This window comes from Haliotis rubra, unplaced genomic scaffold (assembly GCF_003918875.1).
Source record: "Haliotis rubra isolate DU_JTF1 unplaced genomic scaffold, ASM391887v1 Scf636, whole genome shotgun sequence".
Classification (NCBI taxonomy): domain Eukaryota; kingdom Metazoa; phylum Mollusca; class Gastropoda; order Lepetellida; family Haliotidae; genus Haliotis; species Haliotis rubra.
The window spans coordinates 14,364-33,979 of NW_025767342.1; the positions used below are offsets into that span (position 1 = coordinate 14,364).

Here is a 19,616-nt window from a genome sequence, read left to right on the forward strand (position 1 = left end):
GCAATACCCAAAGAGTAATGGGCTTTTGGTAACATTTGTGATTTCTGCAGTTTGCATATATTTCAAAAAGTTCATAGGTGACCTGTATCGAATTGTTACGTGTATTTCCAGTATATATACCTGCTCTCGATTCACAAATTCGGTTGCAACAGCCCGAGTGTAACAGTGTAATGGATACTAATACAAACTACTGAAGTACCTTAATTGCTGTGAAATCACAAGTTCACTTGCGTCAGCGTTAGAGTGAGTGAATGAGTGAGTTTAGTTATACGCCCGCACTCAGCAATATTCAAGCTATATGGCAGTACTTTATATCACCGACGGCCCAGGGATACATTGCCGAATGTTTCAAAGTTTCTCACACATTTACGACACGGCAGATTACCCGTGCAAAACATGCAACAGTCTGTAGGAAAGCGAAGCGATTATGGCTGCTCCTTCACAGGTTCTCGGCTGTTTGTTATCGATTCCCCACAGGCGAGGCAAGTTGTACACACGTTTATTTACCGTGACAGCACGGATAGTAATGGAAAACTAATACGTAAGTATTCAGTCACATGTTCATGACATCTACATCTATATCTACATCTCAACATGTGCATGGGATTCCTTGGCCACTTTGCCTACTTAATTTTCCCCTTATGATATCTCCTATAAGTTGAGTTGAGTTGGGCTTTCCCTCACATCGGCATTATTCCAGCCATATAGTGGCGAAAACAAGTCTGCATTAATAGACATTGTAAGTACACAGTCAAAATGTGTTTTATTTCAAAACCTATATATTCATTACAGTGTCATTTAAAAACAGAAAAGTCATAGCAATAAATTTAAAAGCAGGCAATTTGTTAGTCACATCACACATTTACAATTTATGATACAGACTTCCTTCAGGTAGTTCACTATCAGATGAGCCACGCGGAGAACAAATATCTCCTATAAAGAGACTACCACTGCAAAGCGTGGACTAAGTGCAGATATGGGAGGCGATGTTAATTTCAATTGACAATGACGAGGGCTGGCGCTACACAAAATTAAAATACAGTGCAGTATAGGTTTTATATCTTCATTGTAATTCAATCCTTTGTAAAGGGTATATTTTTAGGCAGCTTTTAAAGACTGTCAATGAATGAGCGTGCGGGTCATAGTAAAAGTTGTAGCTGTGGTCTAAGGGGTAACCCTGGTCTAGCTGAAGGAAGCGCTAGTAAAATCGTTCAAGACCACCAACTCGCCCGGCTTTGCAATGCCCAAAGAGTAAAGCGCTTTCGGTAACATTTGGGGTTTCTGCAGTTTGCATGGATTTTAAAACTTCATAGTGACCTGTATCAAGGTGTTACGTGTATTTCCAGTATATAGACCTGCTCTCGATTCACAAATTCAGTTCGAACAGCCCGAGAGTGTAACAGTGTAATGGATACTGATACAAACTACTGAAGTACCTTAATTGCTGTGAAATCACAAGTTCACTTGCGTCAGCGTGTTAGTGAGTGAGTGAGTGAGTTTAGTTTTACGCCACACTCAGCAATATTCAAGCTGTATGGTGGCGGTCTGTAAATAATCGAGTCTGGACCAGACAATCCAGTGGTTATCAGCATGAATATTGATTTGCGCAATTGTGAACCGATGACATGTGTCCACCAAGCTCAGCGTGAGAGAAACAGCGTTGTGGATGTTGGTACATGCTACACAAATACAGAGTACGGGCGCCGTGTCACATTTCAACTTGGCTGTTGTTGATACGTATTTAAATGGAAATGTTATCTACACTCACCCGAAAATAAACACCAAAACAACCACATTTTCAGTAAAAGAAATAAATTATTAGCAATTGAACGTGCATTATTCTTTTTCTTCGATTTTCTAATCAAGCCAACAGCTGTTTCCAAAGCCATAAGTGTAATTACCCATACCATACAACACAATCCTTTGTATCTAACCCTCAAACATAAGAATTCAAAGTTTACTGCTGAAGTATTTATCATTACTGACAATGATATAATCCATATCAGCTACAGCCTTTACTGCTTTCGACATCTGCATGACAGGTACCAAATGGCTAGAAAATATCCAAGCCAAGGAGCCCTCAATGTTGCTTGCAACTTTAATTATTATTATTATTATTTATTATTCCGCCGGATTTTGTACCAGAGCTACAAAGAGCACCGCTGGACAGATTCGCTTGAAAAAATTCACCCAGATGCCCATCGAGGTGTAGATATTCCCCATTAAAATCTCAAGGCTGTAGGCCCAATAGCAAAGGGCAGATAATTCAAAATTAATTCAAAAATTTCAAATGCAAATGCAAATATCTCCAAAACTAATGCTCCAATGTTTGCCAAAGTTCTTGAGCAGATGCGCAATCAAAATGCCTACAATTTCGCCTGGACAGCTCAAGTCGCTAAAATGCACCGTTTGGACGTTATTTGGGATTGAAGTTTTTGTTGATGTTTTTCAGCAAAATCCTGACTGCATACCTCCCAAAATGTGCTGCACTAAAACTACAAGGGCTACGGCTTTCAAACGTTGCATACTTTGTGTCTATGCATGTTTCTACACAGTAGCGTCGTCAAATGTGCCTATGTTTATATGATGGCCGCCATATTGACGCTACTTTGCGCAAAAGTTGTCTTCAAAACTTTCACGGCTACTTTGCTATTTTGTGCCAAACGAAACTTACCACATACAACACTTAAACGCTTGTTCTGAATGTGCCTTTGGTTGTTGAACATTTTCTGTTCTTGGTCCTATGTCAAAGACCCTGCAAGCTCACGGCTTTCAAACTTTGAAGAAGCCATAAAAGTTACTGATCAAAACATCTGTTCAACATTATCCATGTGGATAAAGCGTATGGGAGCTAAAGGGAAAAAACTGTTTGAGGCGTGCCCCAAATGAAAGAAAAGAGTGTCAAACAAACTGACCCTCAACTCCAGGCAGAACACGCGAAACGTCACGCAAAAAGTCTTCCAACAACGTACCAGTCATCATAAATAATGCTTACATCCAAAAACCCAAAGTTTGGGCAGATTTAACGAAATAGGGACTTCTTTTTATCACCGACGGCCCAGGGATACATTGCCGAATGTGTCATAAGTTTCATCGACATTTACGGCACGGCAGATTACCCGTGCAAAGCATGCGACAGTCTGAAGGAAGGCGCAAGGACGATATCTCCTATAAAGAGATTACCACTGCAAAGCGTGGTCCACGTGCATATATGGGAGACGATGTCAATTTCAATTGACAATGACGAGAGCTGTCCAGCGTGAGCGGGTTAAACACAAGCTAAACGATACTGAAGTAACAAATAGTATGTCTAAGTGTATTTTCAAAGACAACAGAGGGACAAGTGAAATTCTATTTTCCTCACTGTATAGTTGCTATCTTTATTGGTTCTCTAGAGAGCACAATGAAAATTTGCAGTATGTATCTCAAACGTTTGCTGATCATTTTCTGTTCATGATGAGAGCATAAACATGTGATTCTTTCCGTCCGAATGGCACAGGTGTTATGTGCCAAAACCCAGAAGCGTTACACAAAATTAAAATACAGTGCAGTAGAGGTGTTATATCTTCATTGAAATTCAGTCTTTTGCAAGGGGTATGTCTTTAGGCAGCTTTTAAAGATTGCCAATGAATGAGATTTCGGTCATGGTAAAAGTTGTAGCTGTGGTCTAAGGGGTAACTCTGGTCTAGCTGAAGGAAGGGCTAGTAAAATCGTTCAACACTGCTCACTCGCCGGCTTTGCAATTCGAAGAGTAATGCGCTTTGCCAATCAGTTCTGTCTTGTGGAGCTTGCATGGATGTAAAACTTCATATGTGACCTTTATCGAGCTGTTAGGTGTATTTCCAGTATATATACCTGCTCTCGATTCACTATTCATTTGCAACAGCCCGAGTGTAACAGTGTAATGGATACTAATACAAACTACTGAAGTACCTTCATTGCTGTGAAATTACAAGTTCACTTGCATCAGCGTGAGAGTGAGTGAGTGAGTTTAGTTTTATGCCAGAGTCAGCAATATTCAAGCTATATGGCAGTACTTTACATCATCGACGGCCCAGGGATACATTGCCGAATGTTTCAAAGAGTTTCTCACACATTTACGACACACGGCACATTACCCGTGCAAAACATGCGACAGTCTGAAGAAAAGCGAGGGCGATTATAGCCGCTCCTTCAAACGCGCTGTTTGTAATTGATTCCACACAAAGCGCGAGACAAGTTGTGCACGTTTATTCACCGTGTCAGCATGGATAGCACTTGAAAAGTAATAGGTAAGTATGCAGTCATAACATCTACATCTATATCTACATATCAACATGTGCATGGGATACCTTGGAGACTGTTTGTCGGCTTAATTTCCCCCTCATGATATGTCCTATAAAGAGACTACCACTGCAAAGCGTGGTTCGCGTGCAGATATGGGAGACGAGAGAGAGTGTGTATGGTTGCTAAAAGCTATGTAAGTGTGCAAATGCGCTCCTATCGATCTGCCTTTTCCAAGTTTAGATCCGGTTCTGCACCTCTAAAGTTGGAAACAGGCAGATATTCAAATATGCATGTAAATGAAAGAGTGTGTTTTCAATGTAGTGATAAGATTTAAGTCGAACGTCATGTACTGTTGGCATGTCCGGCTAATGCGACGATGATCTACGTGAAAGTTTATATGGCCATATGTGGTTCAGCTATCCCAACTTCCTAGATTTATGTTATAATGAAGAAATGATTTTACTATTTAAAGAACATGTTTATTTTACAGCCAAAACCTGCGTTCTTCAAAGAAGAAAACTTATTTTATCTTGGCTAAATCCATAGTGTACCTTTTATCATATATGCCACTTCTATGTAATAGTCTCTCATAACCCCTTAATTGTGGCTCATTTTATGTATATGTCTGTATATATCTGTACTTTTACATGAGGTGAGACTTAAAGTAAAATATTTGTCTGTCTTCTCAGGACGTGGACAGACGGTTTTCCTTGATGTCGTCTGTTTTAAGTAAAGGGATTAACTGGTCGAGGAAGTGTTAAAATCCTAACTGTTACCGAATTGTGAAGGTTTCGTGAGTCTGTTCACTCTGGTAGTTCACTCTGGTAAGCGTGGTTAGCATGTGACTATGATAGGTGAGTGAGTTCACTCAGAAATCGCTTGCAGTGTTGACTGATTTCATGAAATGTGTTCACTCCGATAAGTGTACACGCTAGGTGAGTAATAATCACTGTCAGGAAATTGTTGCTACAGTTAGATTACAAATTACTTCTGACATTTCGAGGCGGAAGATATTTCTGCGTGAATTGACACTTACACAATCCTGAAGAGAAGAAGAAATGACTGGTGTTCGTGGCATCAAGTGTTATAAATCAACTGTATCTACAGGTAACGCCATCCTCACACAACCACCCCGCTGATCCAAATGCAACTGAGATTTGTCGATGTTTAATAACCGTGGGGACATTAGCGTCATTGCCGACACAGTGTATTATAATTTTATTAAAACTGTAAATAAACCCTTGTTTCGTTTCCTTATAATTACGCAGTCTAGTATTGCCTGAAGTCTTGCAATCACAAACTCTGTCTATTGTCTGGCGTTAATTAGCTTAGTAACCCAAAGTGGACACATTTTTCTAGACTTTGCTTTTACACGACTTAGGATGTCCACGCCCCGAGAATACCCCTACTGGATACGTTAGTTGCTGTAAAACCACATGTTCACTTGTGTCAGCGTGAGAGGAACAGTGTTATGGATATTGATAAACGCCTTTACCGAAATACAGAAACGACGAGTGCTTCGTGGTCGACATGTCTTTTTGGTTGCTGTTGATATTTAAATGGAAATGGTGTCTACCAACAGTGCAGAAAAATCCGCGACTAAAACTCGCCAGGTACCTCTATCAGTAGGCAATGCACCATAATAAAGAGCATGAAAATGTCATTCTTTCCGTAACATGGCACATGAGTTGTGTTTACTGACCGTTAAATGTGAATCACGACTTGTCAGCTACATGTGACGTACATTTAAATTCACATAATGTCAGTCACAGTGAACCTTTCAAATTATTTTGTTCAGGCCACAAAATTTTCTGTTTCTCTGACTGTTTGAACAAATGGTTCTTCTGTTTTGATATTCATTGTACCTAAGTGATATTATTTAATCTACGAAAATAGGTTTTTTGATGAGTTTATCGAAACTTAATGACCTGTCAGTACTTCCAGTCGAAGAGCATTCGACTAGCAGTGATATGATTCATATTAACTAATACCATTACTACATTCATGAGATATGTGAGAGATGCAAAAGGCTCCAAAGAAGTAAAGCCAAGAAGCCCTACATCGCTGCTCGCAGCTATATTTATTATTATTATTATCATATTATCTTAATATTGTAGTACCCCCATCTATGGCAGCTGGTACAACTTATGTATTATAGCAGCAGGAATTATCTTAATTACAGTGCCATTATGAAGTTCCCGCAGGGGGTTATTACATATAAAAATCATTAATTAAAATCCAAAGTATCTGTTTCCACCTCCGTTTCCGTAGGATTCTACAAACAAAAGAGCATGAGTCAGGATAAGGAAAAATATGTAATTTTCTGAATAAAATTGATATTTTATACTTATCCTGACACTCCTGCCCTCCCATGACACTTTGGATTTCCCTGTAAATTCAAGTGTCGGGCTCGTTAAACAGGAGAGAGTGAAGCATGTGGGAAGAGGTGGTGCCGTCTTTCCCGCGCAATCGGAAAGGGGAGCAACTCTTGGTGAGTACTAATTAGTGATTTTACATTGAAGGGAGCTTCAATTAGGGAGATACAAGTGTTCCACTATGTTCGCAAGAAGAAGAAGACAAGCAAAAGAGCATGAGTCAGGATAAGTATAAAATATCAGTTTTATTCAGAAAATTACATGATGTGTTGCCCAAAGGTGTACTGATAATACATATGATGTGTTGCCCAAAGGTGTACTGATAATACATATGATGTGTTGCCCATAGGTCTACTGATTTTAAGATGTGTTGCCCAGAGGTGTACTGATCATATATATTATTTGTTGACCACACGTCTACAGATTGTAAGATGTGTTATCCAACGGTGTACTGATAATACATATGATGTGTTGCCCATAGGTCTACTGATTGTAAGATGTGTTGCCCAAAGGTGTACCGATAATATATATGATGTGTTGCCCACAGGTCTACTGATAGTAGGATGTGTTGCCCAAAGGTGTACTGATAATACATATGAGGTGTTGCCCACAGGTCTACTGGTGATATCTCTGATGTGTTGCCCAAAAGTCTACTGGTGATATATATGATGTGTTGCCCAAAGGTCTACTGATGATATGATGTGTTGCCCAAAGGTGTACTGATTGTAAGATGTGTTGCCCAAAGGTGTACTGATAATACATATGATCTGTTGCCCAGAGGTGTACTGATAATACATATGATGTGTTGCCCAGAGGTGTACTGATCATATATATTATGTGTTGCCCACAGGTCTACAGATTGTAAGATCTGTTGCCCAGAGGTGTGCTGATAATACATTGATGTGTTGCCCAAAGGCCTACTGGTAGTATATATGATGTGTTGCCCAAAGGTCTACTGATAATATACATGATGTGTTGTGTAAAGGTCTAATGATTGTATATATGTATTTCCCAAAGGTCTACTGATAATATACATGATGTGTTGCCAAATAGTTGAGTTGAGTTGAGTTGAGTTGAGTTGGGCTTTACGTACACCGGCATTATTCCAGCCGTATAGTGACGAGAACAAGTCTGCATTAATATACATTGTAAGTACAAAGTTGTTTCATTTCAAAGGCACACATTCATTACATTGTCATTTTGGAACAGAGAAAGTCATAGCACTAAATTGAAAAGCAGGTAAATTCGTTAGTGACATTACACAGTTACAATTTATGATATAGGTCAGTTTCCCTCAGGTAGTTCAGTATCAGATGAGCGCTCACGCTGGAGAACAGATCTTTCAGATTGGTTGCGTGATAATGCGAGTCCCTTGCAGATGTAAAGTCCACACAGTCCAGCAGAATATGCTTGACGGTGAAAGCCTCATCGCAGGAGAGACATATGGGGGGTCCATCCCCATCCGTTTTTAGCAGATAGTCATGTGTAAATCGACTATGGCCAATACGACATCGTCGTAAAATTACTTCATCATGTTTTGACTGGCAACCCAAGTAGGTGTAACCGATTGTTGGCTTCAATTCATGGAGTTTGTTTCTTCCTACTTGAGTGTCCCACCTTTTTTGCATCAAGTCCCGAGTATAGCTTCTGATAGCGGGTTTGAAATCACTGTACGGGATTAGCAGTGGAGATAGGGGCTTTTCAAGAGCTGCTTTTGCTGCAGCATCGGCCTTAGTGTTACCTGCTATGCCGACGTGACCCGGCAACCAGCAGAGGGCGATGTCATATATTGGCCAGTAGAAAGGTCGTTGTACAGTTTTAGTATGTCCAGGATGATTGGGTGACTTGAAGTCACGTTTAGAAGTGCTTGAAGGCAGGATAATGAATCTGTAAAAACGATGAAGTTTTTGGACTGATTTTGCTGTTGAATGAAGGTCAAAGCTGAGAAGATAGTTTTGGCTTCAGCGGTGAAAATGGAACTGTTGTCAGGGATCCTAGAGGAGACAGTCTTGGCTCCAATGACTGTAGCGCTGACAACTTGGCCATCGTCCTTGGATCCGTCTGTGAAAATGGATCTGTGAGAGTGTTATACTTGAGCGTAACTGGTTGTATTCCTGTTGGAACACCAAGGGATTTGTTTCAGACTTTTTGAGTTTGGTGAGGGTAAGATCGACCTGTGGTTTCACCATTTGCCATGGCGGTGAGGACAGAAGTCGGTATGGTGCAATGATGTTGAGATCAATTTTAGCTACAGATATGTGTGGTTTGATCCTGATTCCAAGTGGTGGAACCAGGCTTGGCAGTTTAGGAAATAAGTTTTCATACAGCGGGTTGAAAACACAATTGTATGCTGGATTGGACTCATTTGAACGTAATTTAGTGATATACTGCAGTGAGAGTTTAATGCGGCGTTGTTCAAGGGAAGGTCCATTGGCCTCCGCATATAGACTGTCTACCGGAGAGGTCCTAAAAGCTCCCAGGCAGAGCCTCAGCCCTTGGTGGTGGATAGAGTCTAATTTTTCTAAATTGCTTTTGCAGGCTCCACCGTAGACAATGGAGCCATAATCTAGTTTACTGTGAACTAATGATCTGTACAAGTGAAGGAGGGTGGTCTGATCCCCTTCCCACTCTGTATTTGAGACTACTTTTAGCAAGTCTAGAGCCTTCTAGCACTTTGTTTTCAAATATTTTATGTGTGGTAAGAATGTCAGGTGGCGGTCGAATATGAGTCCAAGGAATTTGGCCTCTTCTACTACTGTGATGGGAGTACCATCTAAAGTTAGGTCTGGATCCTTCTGTGGTTTGTATTTACGACAAAAGTGAATACAATTTGTTTTGGATTTTGAAAACTTAAAACCATTTTCATTGGCCCATTTTTGTATTTTGTTAAGGCAGAGTTGTAGCTGCCTTTCTATTGCATGCATGTTCTTACCACGACATGAAATATTGAAGTCATCCACGAAAAGGGACCCATCAACGCAACTGTTCAGAACGTTAGTGAGGCTGTTAATTTTTATGCTAAAAAGTGTGACAGACAGGATGCTGCCTTGGGGGACGACCTGATCTTGGTGGAAATAGTCAGACAGTGAGGAACCCACCCGAACTTGAAATTGTCTGTTATTTAAAAACTGAGATATGAATTGAGGTAGTCTACCCTTCAATCCAAACTCGTGTAAATCTTTTAGGATACCATGTTTCCACGTTGTATCATATGCTTTTGAAAAAGATAGATACGGTATGTTGTTTGTTGACAATGGAGTTTTTGATGAATGATTCGAGACGCCCCAGATGGTCAATGGTACTTCGGTTTTTTCGGAAACCACATTGGAGGTCACTGAGGAGAGATTATTGGTCTCCAAGTACCAGATTAATCGATTGTTGACCATGCGCTCCATGGTTTTGCAAACGCAGCTAGTTAGGGATATAGGACAGTTGAGGGATTAGTATGATCGCGGCCGGGTTTTGGTATAGGGATGATAATGGCATTGTGCCTCGAAGGGGGAAAGTGTCCGGATGTCCAGATGTCATCAAATATATTTAGTAGTGTTTCCAAACCTGAGTCAGGGAGGTGTTTCAGAAGCTGATAATGGATTTTATCAGCTCCTGCCGCAGTGTCGTGAGCCTGTCCTAGGGCAGTACGTAATTCATGGAGGGAAAACGTTTCGTTGTAATCCTCCCCATTATCAGAGTTAAAATTGACTGGTTTCTTTTCTTGTTGGGTTTGGTATTTCTGGAACTGAGGGTTATAATTTGAGGAGGAGGAGTGGTTTGCCAAAGTTTCGCCAGTTTCAGATTTATTTGATAGGAGAGAGTCACCATCTTTAAGGCGGTAAACTCCTGATTTTGACCCTTTGCCCTTAATCTTTTGGATCCTGTTCCACACCTTGGACATGGGTGTGCGGGAGTTGATTTTTGACACATATTTCCTCCATGACCGGCGTTTAGTTTGTTTGAAGGTACGTTTTGCCCTGGCATTTGTCATTTTAACAGCATTCAGGTTATGCACTGTAGGATGTTGTCGGAAATATTTTTCCACCTTCTTCCTATTTTTCCTAGCTTGTTTGCAGTTTGTATCAAACCGTGGTTTGTGTATGTGCGGGTTTGCAGAGGACTTAGGAATAGTTTTCTCTCCGATGGCATTTAGGACGTCTGAAAATAGTTACATGGGGTCAGGAACTTTCCTGAAGTTGTCTGGCTTAAAGGTCACATGCAACCAAAAAATCAAACATAATTAAAACGCAATTATCACTTATTCATGACATATAATATACATTGCTGGTTACGAAAAAATATTTATATACAAAATTATAAGCGTACAATCGCAAATCGAAAGCGCAAAATTGTGTACTTCGGTTTACTTCCCAAGAAACGAAGCAGCCGAGATACCGAGCCCAGTCAGAGCAGGTGGGTGTGCACTCAAGTGTAACGGCTGGTTCATTTGCAGATGTCTTCACGGCTAATTGTGTGTATATATATAGAGAGATGTTGGGTTTTGTAAATACATGCTTATTTTTTGTGTATAACATTTTGCAATCAACAGACTTCATAACATGTCATGTGTTCAAGTATCACACCTGCCTGTCTGTGTAATTACATAATGTGACAGAGACCGAACTCGGGCCATAAATCAATGCATTTTGTTTATGGTGTATAGCCTGATTGGTTTTAAGTTCCAACTGCATGTGGTCAGTGATAGCAGCTGTGTATTGAATATTGTCATTAGCAGACAGGCAGGCAGACACACAGGTGTCAATAAAACAAGACATTGAGTTTTGTCTGTGACAACGACATATCTATATCACAGTTAGAAATTCTGTCAACGCTAAATAGTGACATTGCTTTTAAGTATCGAACTGAGAAAGTGTCTCGGTAAGAAGAACGTGTGGTGAAATAGACAAATGAAATCATATAAACAGTTAATTTACTGTCATAACATATAAAAAGCTCGAGCCTGTGAGATATCAACAAAACATTAGAAAAATAGCTCACACCAAAGCCTTCACCGAGTATTCACCCGACAACCCGCTTCCAAGCTGCGCGAACCTATTTACTTGCGCACGTGCTATGAGCGCAGCCCAGCTGTTTAGACCTGTTTTCCCCAGAAAAGTCTGGGGAAAATTAGTGAAACGATTGAACTCCGATTTCACGCGGTTTTTTTCATCGCATTATTTTTCAACTTTATAAGTTGAATTTGCATTTTTGACAATTTGTTTCGGTATGTCCATACCGAAAGGTATCAGAACCTGCAAAGTTGTGTTTTACGTTGCATGTGACCTGAACATAGGGTTTGAAATAAAGGCCAGTTGGCCTTAGTAAAATTCCATCTTGTTGATGGTGGTTCATCCGTGGGGTTGATAGGAGTAAGAATTGTTGGGAAGTGGTCGCTTCCACAAAGGTCGTCATGGACCGATCATTCAAACTCATTTAAAAGATTAGAATCTGTAAGTGATAGATCGAGAGCAGAGTATGATCCAGTGGCAGGATGGAGGTAGGTGTTTGATCCATCGTTGAAGATGCATACATCATTATTGGAGAGAAACTCTTCAAGGACCTTTCCCTTACTATTTGTATCAGTACTCCCCCATAGGGGGTTATGGCCGTTGAAGTCGCCCATGATTATGCAGGGTTTTGGGAGTTGATGGTATAAGTTCTGAAGATCTGATAGGCGGACAGTTGAGGTGGGAGGGAGATAGAGGGAACCTAGTGCAAACCCTATGTTCAGAGTTATGCGGACAGCAACAGTTTGTAGGTTGGTGTTAAGTGGAACAGGGCTATTGAGGATGCCCTGCCTCACCAGGATCGAAGTGCCTCCTGTAGCTTTTACACCGGGAGGAGAAAAGGAGTGGTAGGAACTGTACCGACGGATGTCAGATTTATCGGTCCTTTTTAGGTAGGTTTCTTGGAGACAAAACGCGGATGGTTTGAAGTCTTGAATCAATAACTGTAATTCATTATAAGTATTCTTAAGTCCTCTGCAATACCATTGGATCATGTTTTGTGGATTCATGGTGCTTCCACTGGTGACATGTCACGTAAACGTGAGAAAGCGTTTGATGAACTCCTATTTGTGTCTGGTGGAGATGGAGTTACCTCCATATCCAGAGGGCCAAAGGAGTTATGGACCTCGATGGGGACCTCTGAGGGAGAGGTGGCCTTTGGTTTTGTGTTTGGCAGTTGTTCAAGTTGCTTTAGTCTCTCTAGCCTCTTTTTTTCCCTTTTTCTGCACGCAGTTTCTGTTTCTGGTTTTGGCATTTGTTCTGGTGTTTGTGATTTAGAGGTTTTGACTTTTGGCGTTGGAGATGGAGTGGCCGAGATGGGCTCAGTTGAGTTGAGTTGGCTGAGATGACATGATCCATGTCAGGTCGGTCTGACATGAGATGGTTGCAGCAGCGATAGAAGGACGGGAGACAGCAGAAGAGTAGGTGATGGTTGAAGGGGCTGTAGTTAAACTTGCGACCCTCTTCTTTGCTTCATGAAAGGAGATATTTTCTTTGTGCTTGATCTTTAGGATCTCGGATTCGCGTTTCCACACTGGGCAAAACTTGGAAGAGGCCATATGGTTACCACCGCAGTTTGTGCACTTCACTTCCTTAGTAGTTGCCCTCATGCTTGTCACCGCAGCGATAACAAACAGCAGAGGAACGACGGGACTTGGATCCGTGTCCGAACTTTTGGCAGTTGTAGCACCGGAGTGGATTGGGGACATACACCTCCACACCAATGCTACAATAACCAGCTTTAATCGAATCAGGAATGTTTGCTCGCGCGAATGTGAAGAGATAGGTGTTCGTTGGTTGAACAACACCGTCCTTTTTGAAGGTGAATCGTTTTACGGCTGTGACGGATTGCTGAGAGAGTTCCTTGACAATTTGTTCTTCAGTCATGTCAGACAGGCATCGAGCTCTGTCCCGTACAATGCCGTACAGGTGTACTGATAATATATATGATGTGTTACCAAAAGGTCTACTGATAATATATATGATGTGTTGCCCACAGGTTTACTTGTGATATATTTGATGTGTTGCCCAAAGGTGTACTGATAATACATATGATGTGTTGCCCAGAGGTTTACTGATTGTAGGATGTGTTGCCCAAAGGTGTACTGATAGTACATATGATGTGTTGCCCACAGGTCTACTGATTGTAAGATGTGTTGTCCAAAGGTGTACTGATAATACATATGATGTGTTGCCTACAGGTCTACTGGTGATATCTCTGATGTGTTGCCCAAACGTCTACTGGTGATATATATGATGTGTTGCCCAAAGGTCTACTGATTATATGATGTGTTGCCCAAAGGTGTACTGATAATATATATGATGTGTTACCCAAAGGTGTACTGATAATACATATGATGTGTTGCCCACAGGTCTACTGATTGTAGGATGTCTTGCCCAAAGGTGTACTGATTGTAAGATGTGTTGCCCAAAGGTGTACTGATAATACATATGATGTGTTGCCCACAGGTCTACTGATTGTAGGATGTCTTGCCCAAAGGTGTACTGATTGTAAGATGTGTTGCCCAAAGGTGTACTGATAATACATATGATCTGTTGCCCAGAGGTGTACTGATAATACATATGATGTGTTGCCCAGAGGTGTACTGATCATATATATTATGTGTTGCCCACAGGTCTACAGATTGTAAGATGTGTTGTCCAAAGGTGTACTGATAATACATATGATGTGTTGCCCATAGGTCTACTGATTGTAAGATGTGTTGCCCATAGGTGTACTGACTGTAAGATGTGTTGTCCTAATGTGTACTGATAATACATATGATGTGTTGCCCAAAAGCCTACTGTTTATATGATGTGTTGTGCAAAGGTCTAATGATTGTATATATGTATTGCCCAAAGGTCTACTGATAATATACATGATGTGTTGGCAAATAGTCTACTGATAATATACTTGATGTATTGCCCACAGGCATACTGATAATACATATGAGGTGTTGCCAAAAGGTCTACTGGTATTATATAAGATGTGTTGCCCAAAGGTCTACTAGTGATATATATGGGATGTGTTGCCCAAAGGTCTACTGACAATATGATGTATTGCCCAAAAGTCTACTTATACTAAAGATGTGTTGCCCAAAAGTCTACGGATTATATGTTGTGTTTCACACAGGTCTAATGATAATACACATGATGTGTTGCCCAAAGGTCTACTGATAATATATATGATGTGTTGCCCACAGGTCTACTTGTGATATATATGATGTGTTGCCCAAAGGTTTACTGGTGATATATATGATGTGTTGACCACACGTCTATTCGTAATATATATATGTGTTGCCCAAAGGTCTACTGACAATATGATATGTTGCCCAAAGGTCTACTTATAATATAGATGTGTTGCCCAAAAGTCTACGGATTATATGATGTGTTGCCCACAGGTCTACTGGTGATATCTATGATGTGTTGCCCAAAACTCTACTGGTGATATATATGATGTGTTGCCCAAAGGTCTACTGATTATATGATGTGTTGCCCACAGGTCTGCTTATAATATATATGATGTGTTGCCCAAAGGTCTACTGATGATATGATGTGTTGCCCAAAGGTCTACTGATGATATGATGTGTTGCCCAAAGGTCTACTGATAATATATATGATGTGTTGCCCACAGGTCTACTGGTGATATCTATGATGTGTTGCCCAAAACTCTACTGGTGATATATATGATGTGTTGCCCAAAGGTCTACTGATTATATGATGTGTTGCCCACAGGTCTGCTTATAATATATATGATGTGTTGCCCAAAGGTCTACTGATGATATGATGTGTTGCCCAAAGGTCTACTGATAATATGATGTGTTACCCAAAGGTCTACTGATAATATATATAATGTGTTGCCCACAGGTTTTCTTGTGATATATTTGATGTGTTGCCCAGAGGTTTACTGATTGTAGGATGTGTTGCCCAAAGGTTTACTGATAATACATATGATGTGTTGCCCACAGGTCTACTGTTGATATCTCTGATTTGTTGCCCAAGTCTACTGGATCTAAAAATGATGTGTTGCCCAAAGGTCTACTGATTATATGTGTTGCCCAAAAGTCTACTGATGATATATACGATGTGTTACCCAAAGGTGTACTGATAATACATATGATGTGTTGCCTATAGGTCTACTGATTGAAAGATGTGTTGTCCAAAGGTGTACTGATAATACATATGATGTGTTGCCCACAGGTCTACTGTATGTAGGATGTGTTGCCCAAAGGTGTACTGATTGTAAGATGTGTTGCCCACAGGCATACTGATAATACATATGATCTGTTGCCCACAGGTCTACTGATAATATACATGATGTGTTGCCAAATCGTCTACTGATAATATACATGATGTATTGCCCACAGGCATACTGATAATACATATGAGGTGTTGCCAAAAGGTCTACTGGTATTATATAAGATGTGTTGCCCAAAGGTCTACTGGTGATGTATATGGGATGTGTTGCCCAAAGGTCTACTGACAATATGATGTGTTGCCCAAAGGTCTACTTATAATATAGATGTGTTGCCCAAAGGTCTACGGATTATATGATGTGTTGCCCACAGGTCTACTTATAATATATATGATGTGTTGCCCAAAGGTCTACGGATTATATGATGTGTTGCCCACAGGACTAATGATAATACACATGATGTGTTGCCCAAAGGTCTACTGATAATATATATGATGTGTTGCCCACAGGTCTACTGGTGATATATATGATGTGTTGCCCACACGTCTACTTGTGATATATATGATGTGTTGCCCAAAGGTCTACTGGTGATATATATGATGTGTTGCCCACAGGTCTACTGGTAATATATATATGCGTTGCCCACAGGTGTACTTGTGATAAATAAGATGTGTTGCCCAAAGGTCTACTGACAATATGATGTATTGCCCAAAAGTCTACTTATACTAAAGATGTGTTGCCCAAAAGTCTACGGATTATATGTTGTGTTTCACACAGGTCTAATGATAATACACATGATGTGTTGCCCAAAGGTCTACTGATAATATATATGATGTGTTGCCCACAGGTCTACTTGTGATATATATGATGTGTTGCCCAAAGGTTTACTGGTGATATATATGATGTGTTGACCACACGTCTATTCGTAATATATATATGTGTTGCCCAAAGGTCTACTGACAATATGATATGTTGCCCAAAGGTCTACTTATAATATAGATGTGTTGCCCAAAGGTCTTACGGATTATATGTTGTGTTTCCCACAGGTTTACTGATAATATCTATGATGTGTTGCCCAAAAGTCTACTGGGGATATAGATGATGTGTTGCCCACACGTCTACTGATTATATGATGTGTTGCCCACAGGTCTACTAATAATATCTATGATGTGTTGCCCAAAAGTCTACTGGGGATATAGATGATGTGTTGCCCACACGTCTACTGATTATATGATGTGTTGCCCACAGGTCTACTGATAATATATATGATGCGTTGCCCAAAAGTCTACTGTTTATATGATGTGTTGCCCAAAGGTCTACTGATAATATACATGATGTGTTGGCAAATAGTCTACTGATAATATACATGATGTATTGCCCACAGGCATACTGATAATACATATGAGGTGTTGCCAAAAGGTCTACTGGTATTATATAAGATGTGTTGCCCAAAGGTCTACTAGTGATATATATGGGATGTGTTGCCCAAAGGTCTACTGACAATATGATGTATTGCCCAAAGGTCTACTTATGATATAGATGTGTTGCCCAAAAGTCTACGGATTTTATGATGTGTTGCCCACAGGTCTACTTGTGATATATATGATGTGTTGCCCAAAGGTCTACTTGTGATATATGTGATGTGTTGCCCACACGTCTATTGGTAATATATGTATGTGTTGCCCAAAGGTCTACTGATAATATATATGATGTGTTGCCCAAAGGTCTACTGATAAAGTTGTTAATATATATGATGTGTTGCCCAAAGGTCTACTTGTGATATATATGATGTGTTGCCCAAAGGTCTACTGGTGATATATATGTGTTGCCCACAGGTCTACTGGTAATATATATATGCGTTGCCCACAGGTCTACTTGTGATAAATAAGATGTGTTACCCAAAGGTGTACTGTTGATATATATGGGATGTGTTGCCCAAAGGTCTACTGACAATATGATATGTTGCCCAAATGTCTACTTATAATATAGATGTGTTGCCCACAGGTCTACTGGTGATATGTATGATGTGTTGTCCAAAGGTCCAATGATAATATGCATGATGTGTTGCCCAAAGGTCTACTGATAATATATATGATGTGTTGCCCACAGGACTACTTGTGATATATATGATGTGTTGCCCAAAGGTCTACTGATGATAGGAAGGGTTGCCCAAAGGTGTACTGATAATATATATGATGTGTTACCCAAAGGTCTACTGATAATATATATGATGTGTTGCCCATAGGTCTACTTGTGATATATATGATGTGTTGCCCAAAGGTCTACTGATAATGTATATGATGTGTTGCCCAAAGGTCTACTGATAATATATATGATGTGTTGCCCAAAAGCCGAATGGTGATATATATGATGTGTTGCGTAAAGGTCTACTGAATATATGATGTGTTGCCCACAGGTCTACTGATAATATATATGATGTGTTGCCCACAGGTCTACTGATAATATATATGATGTGTTGCCCAAAGGTCTACTGATAAAGTCTGCTGTTAATATATATGATGTTTTGCCCATTGGTCTGTATAAAATATAACATTGGATGTGTTGCCCAAAGGTATGTAAAAATAACAGATAGGATGTGTTGCCCAATGGGCTGTGATTATAACAGATAGGATGTGTTACCCAACATTCTGATGATAATGATATACATATCTTGCACAAGAGTCTGCTAAATATTAATACATATATATACTGACACACATTGACAAACCAATTTTGGCAATTTCTAACAAAGTTTTGTGAAGCAATTTCATTTACCACACGAAAATATAGTCATGTGAGGTTGCTGAATAAAACCATATGCACATCTGGGTTCGAACCCTTTTCTTGTTTCTGGCATGGGTACAGTTCATGAAAACACAACTCTGGCATATTCCTTGGACCTGTTGGGGTGCATGATTATCATGACATACACATGCAAAGCCAGGTTTGGACTCATAAAAGACGCTATGGTTCAACCGTTTCACTAGCAGTCACAAAATGCCACGACTAAGTGAACAGCAGAGGGAACAAGTTATCGGGATGCTGTTGGTGGGAACATCACAAAATGAGGTCACCCACCACTTCGGAGTGAGCCCATCCACCATCAACAAACTCCAAAATTGTCATCAGCAAACTGGACCGGCACATCCGACAAGTTCACCAAAGAAACCGCTTTCAGACAGCAGCAAACTCACCTCGAAACACCGTAGGACGTAAAGGACACCACATCAGCGCCATGACAATCATTTGACGTCTGCAGGCTTTGGCACTAAAGGGCCATATTGGGAAACGTCATTACGCAACGTCATCGAGTCAACAGACTCCTGTTTGCACAGCAACATAGCCTCCAACCACCATGAATCTCCAACCAGTGGGTGTTTTTCAATGGGTCCAGGTTCTGTGTGTCATTTGCAGATGGCAGACAACCTGTCTACAGGCGCAACATGAACATGAGCTTGGTCGCCGGATTCATCAATGTCAACGTCAACGTCAGCCAAACAACGTCGCTGAGTTGACCCTGACTTTACAACAGGAGTGTCAGAACATCCCCCAAACACCTGTTCGACGTTTGTGCGAATCCATGCCACGTCGACTCCTTGCATGTGTACAGGCTCAGGGAGGTCACACTCGCTACTGACGGACGTAAGGGGGGTCTGTGTGTGACGCTTGACGTGTCAGTCATATTGGCAGAACACTTGCAATCATTTTTTAGGAAAATGAAGCACAATGAAATCCTCAACATAACTGTAGAACAATTTTCATCCAAGTATTGTTGTTTGTTAA

At 40.5% G+C, this 19,616-nt stretch overlaps 1 long non-coding RNA gene across 2 annotated transcripts; it reads left to right on the forward strand.

Annotated features, from left to right (window-relative positions):
• Positions 1-6,920: 6,920 nt before the first annotated feature.
• Positions 6,921-17,854, forward strand: LOC124256722. Of its 2 annotated transcripts, none has more exons than XR_006893060.1 (3): positions 6,921-6,955; positions 17,419-17,557; positions 17,838-17,854. It is a non-coding gene; the product is annotated as an uncharacterized LOC124256722 (long non-coding RNA). The 2 variants fall into 2 exon arrangements; XR_006893059.1 differs by lacking the exon at positions 17,838-17,854 and adding an exon at positions 17,637-17,653.
• Positions 17,855-19,616: the final 1,762 nt, after the last annotated feature.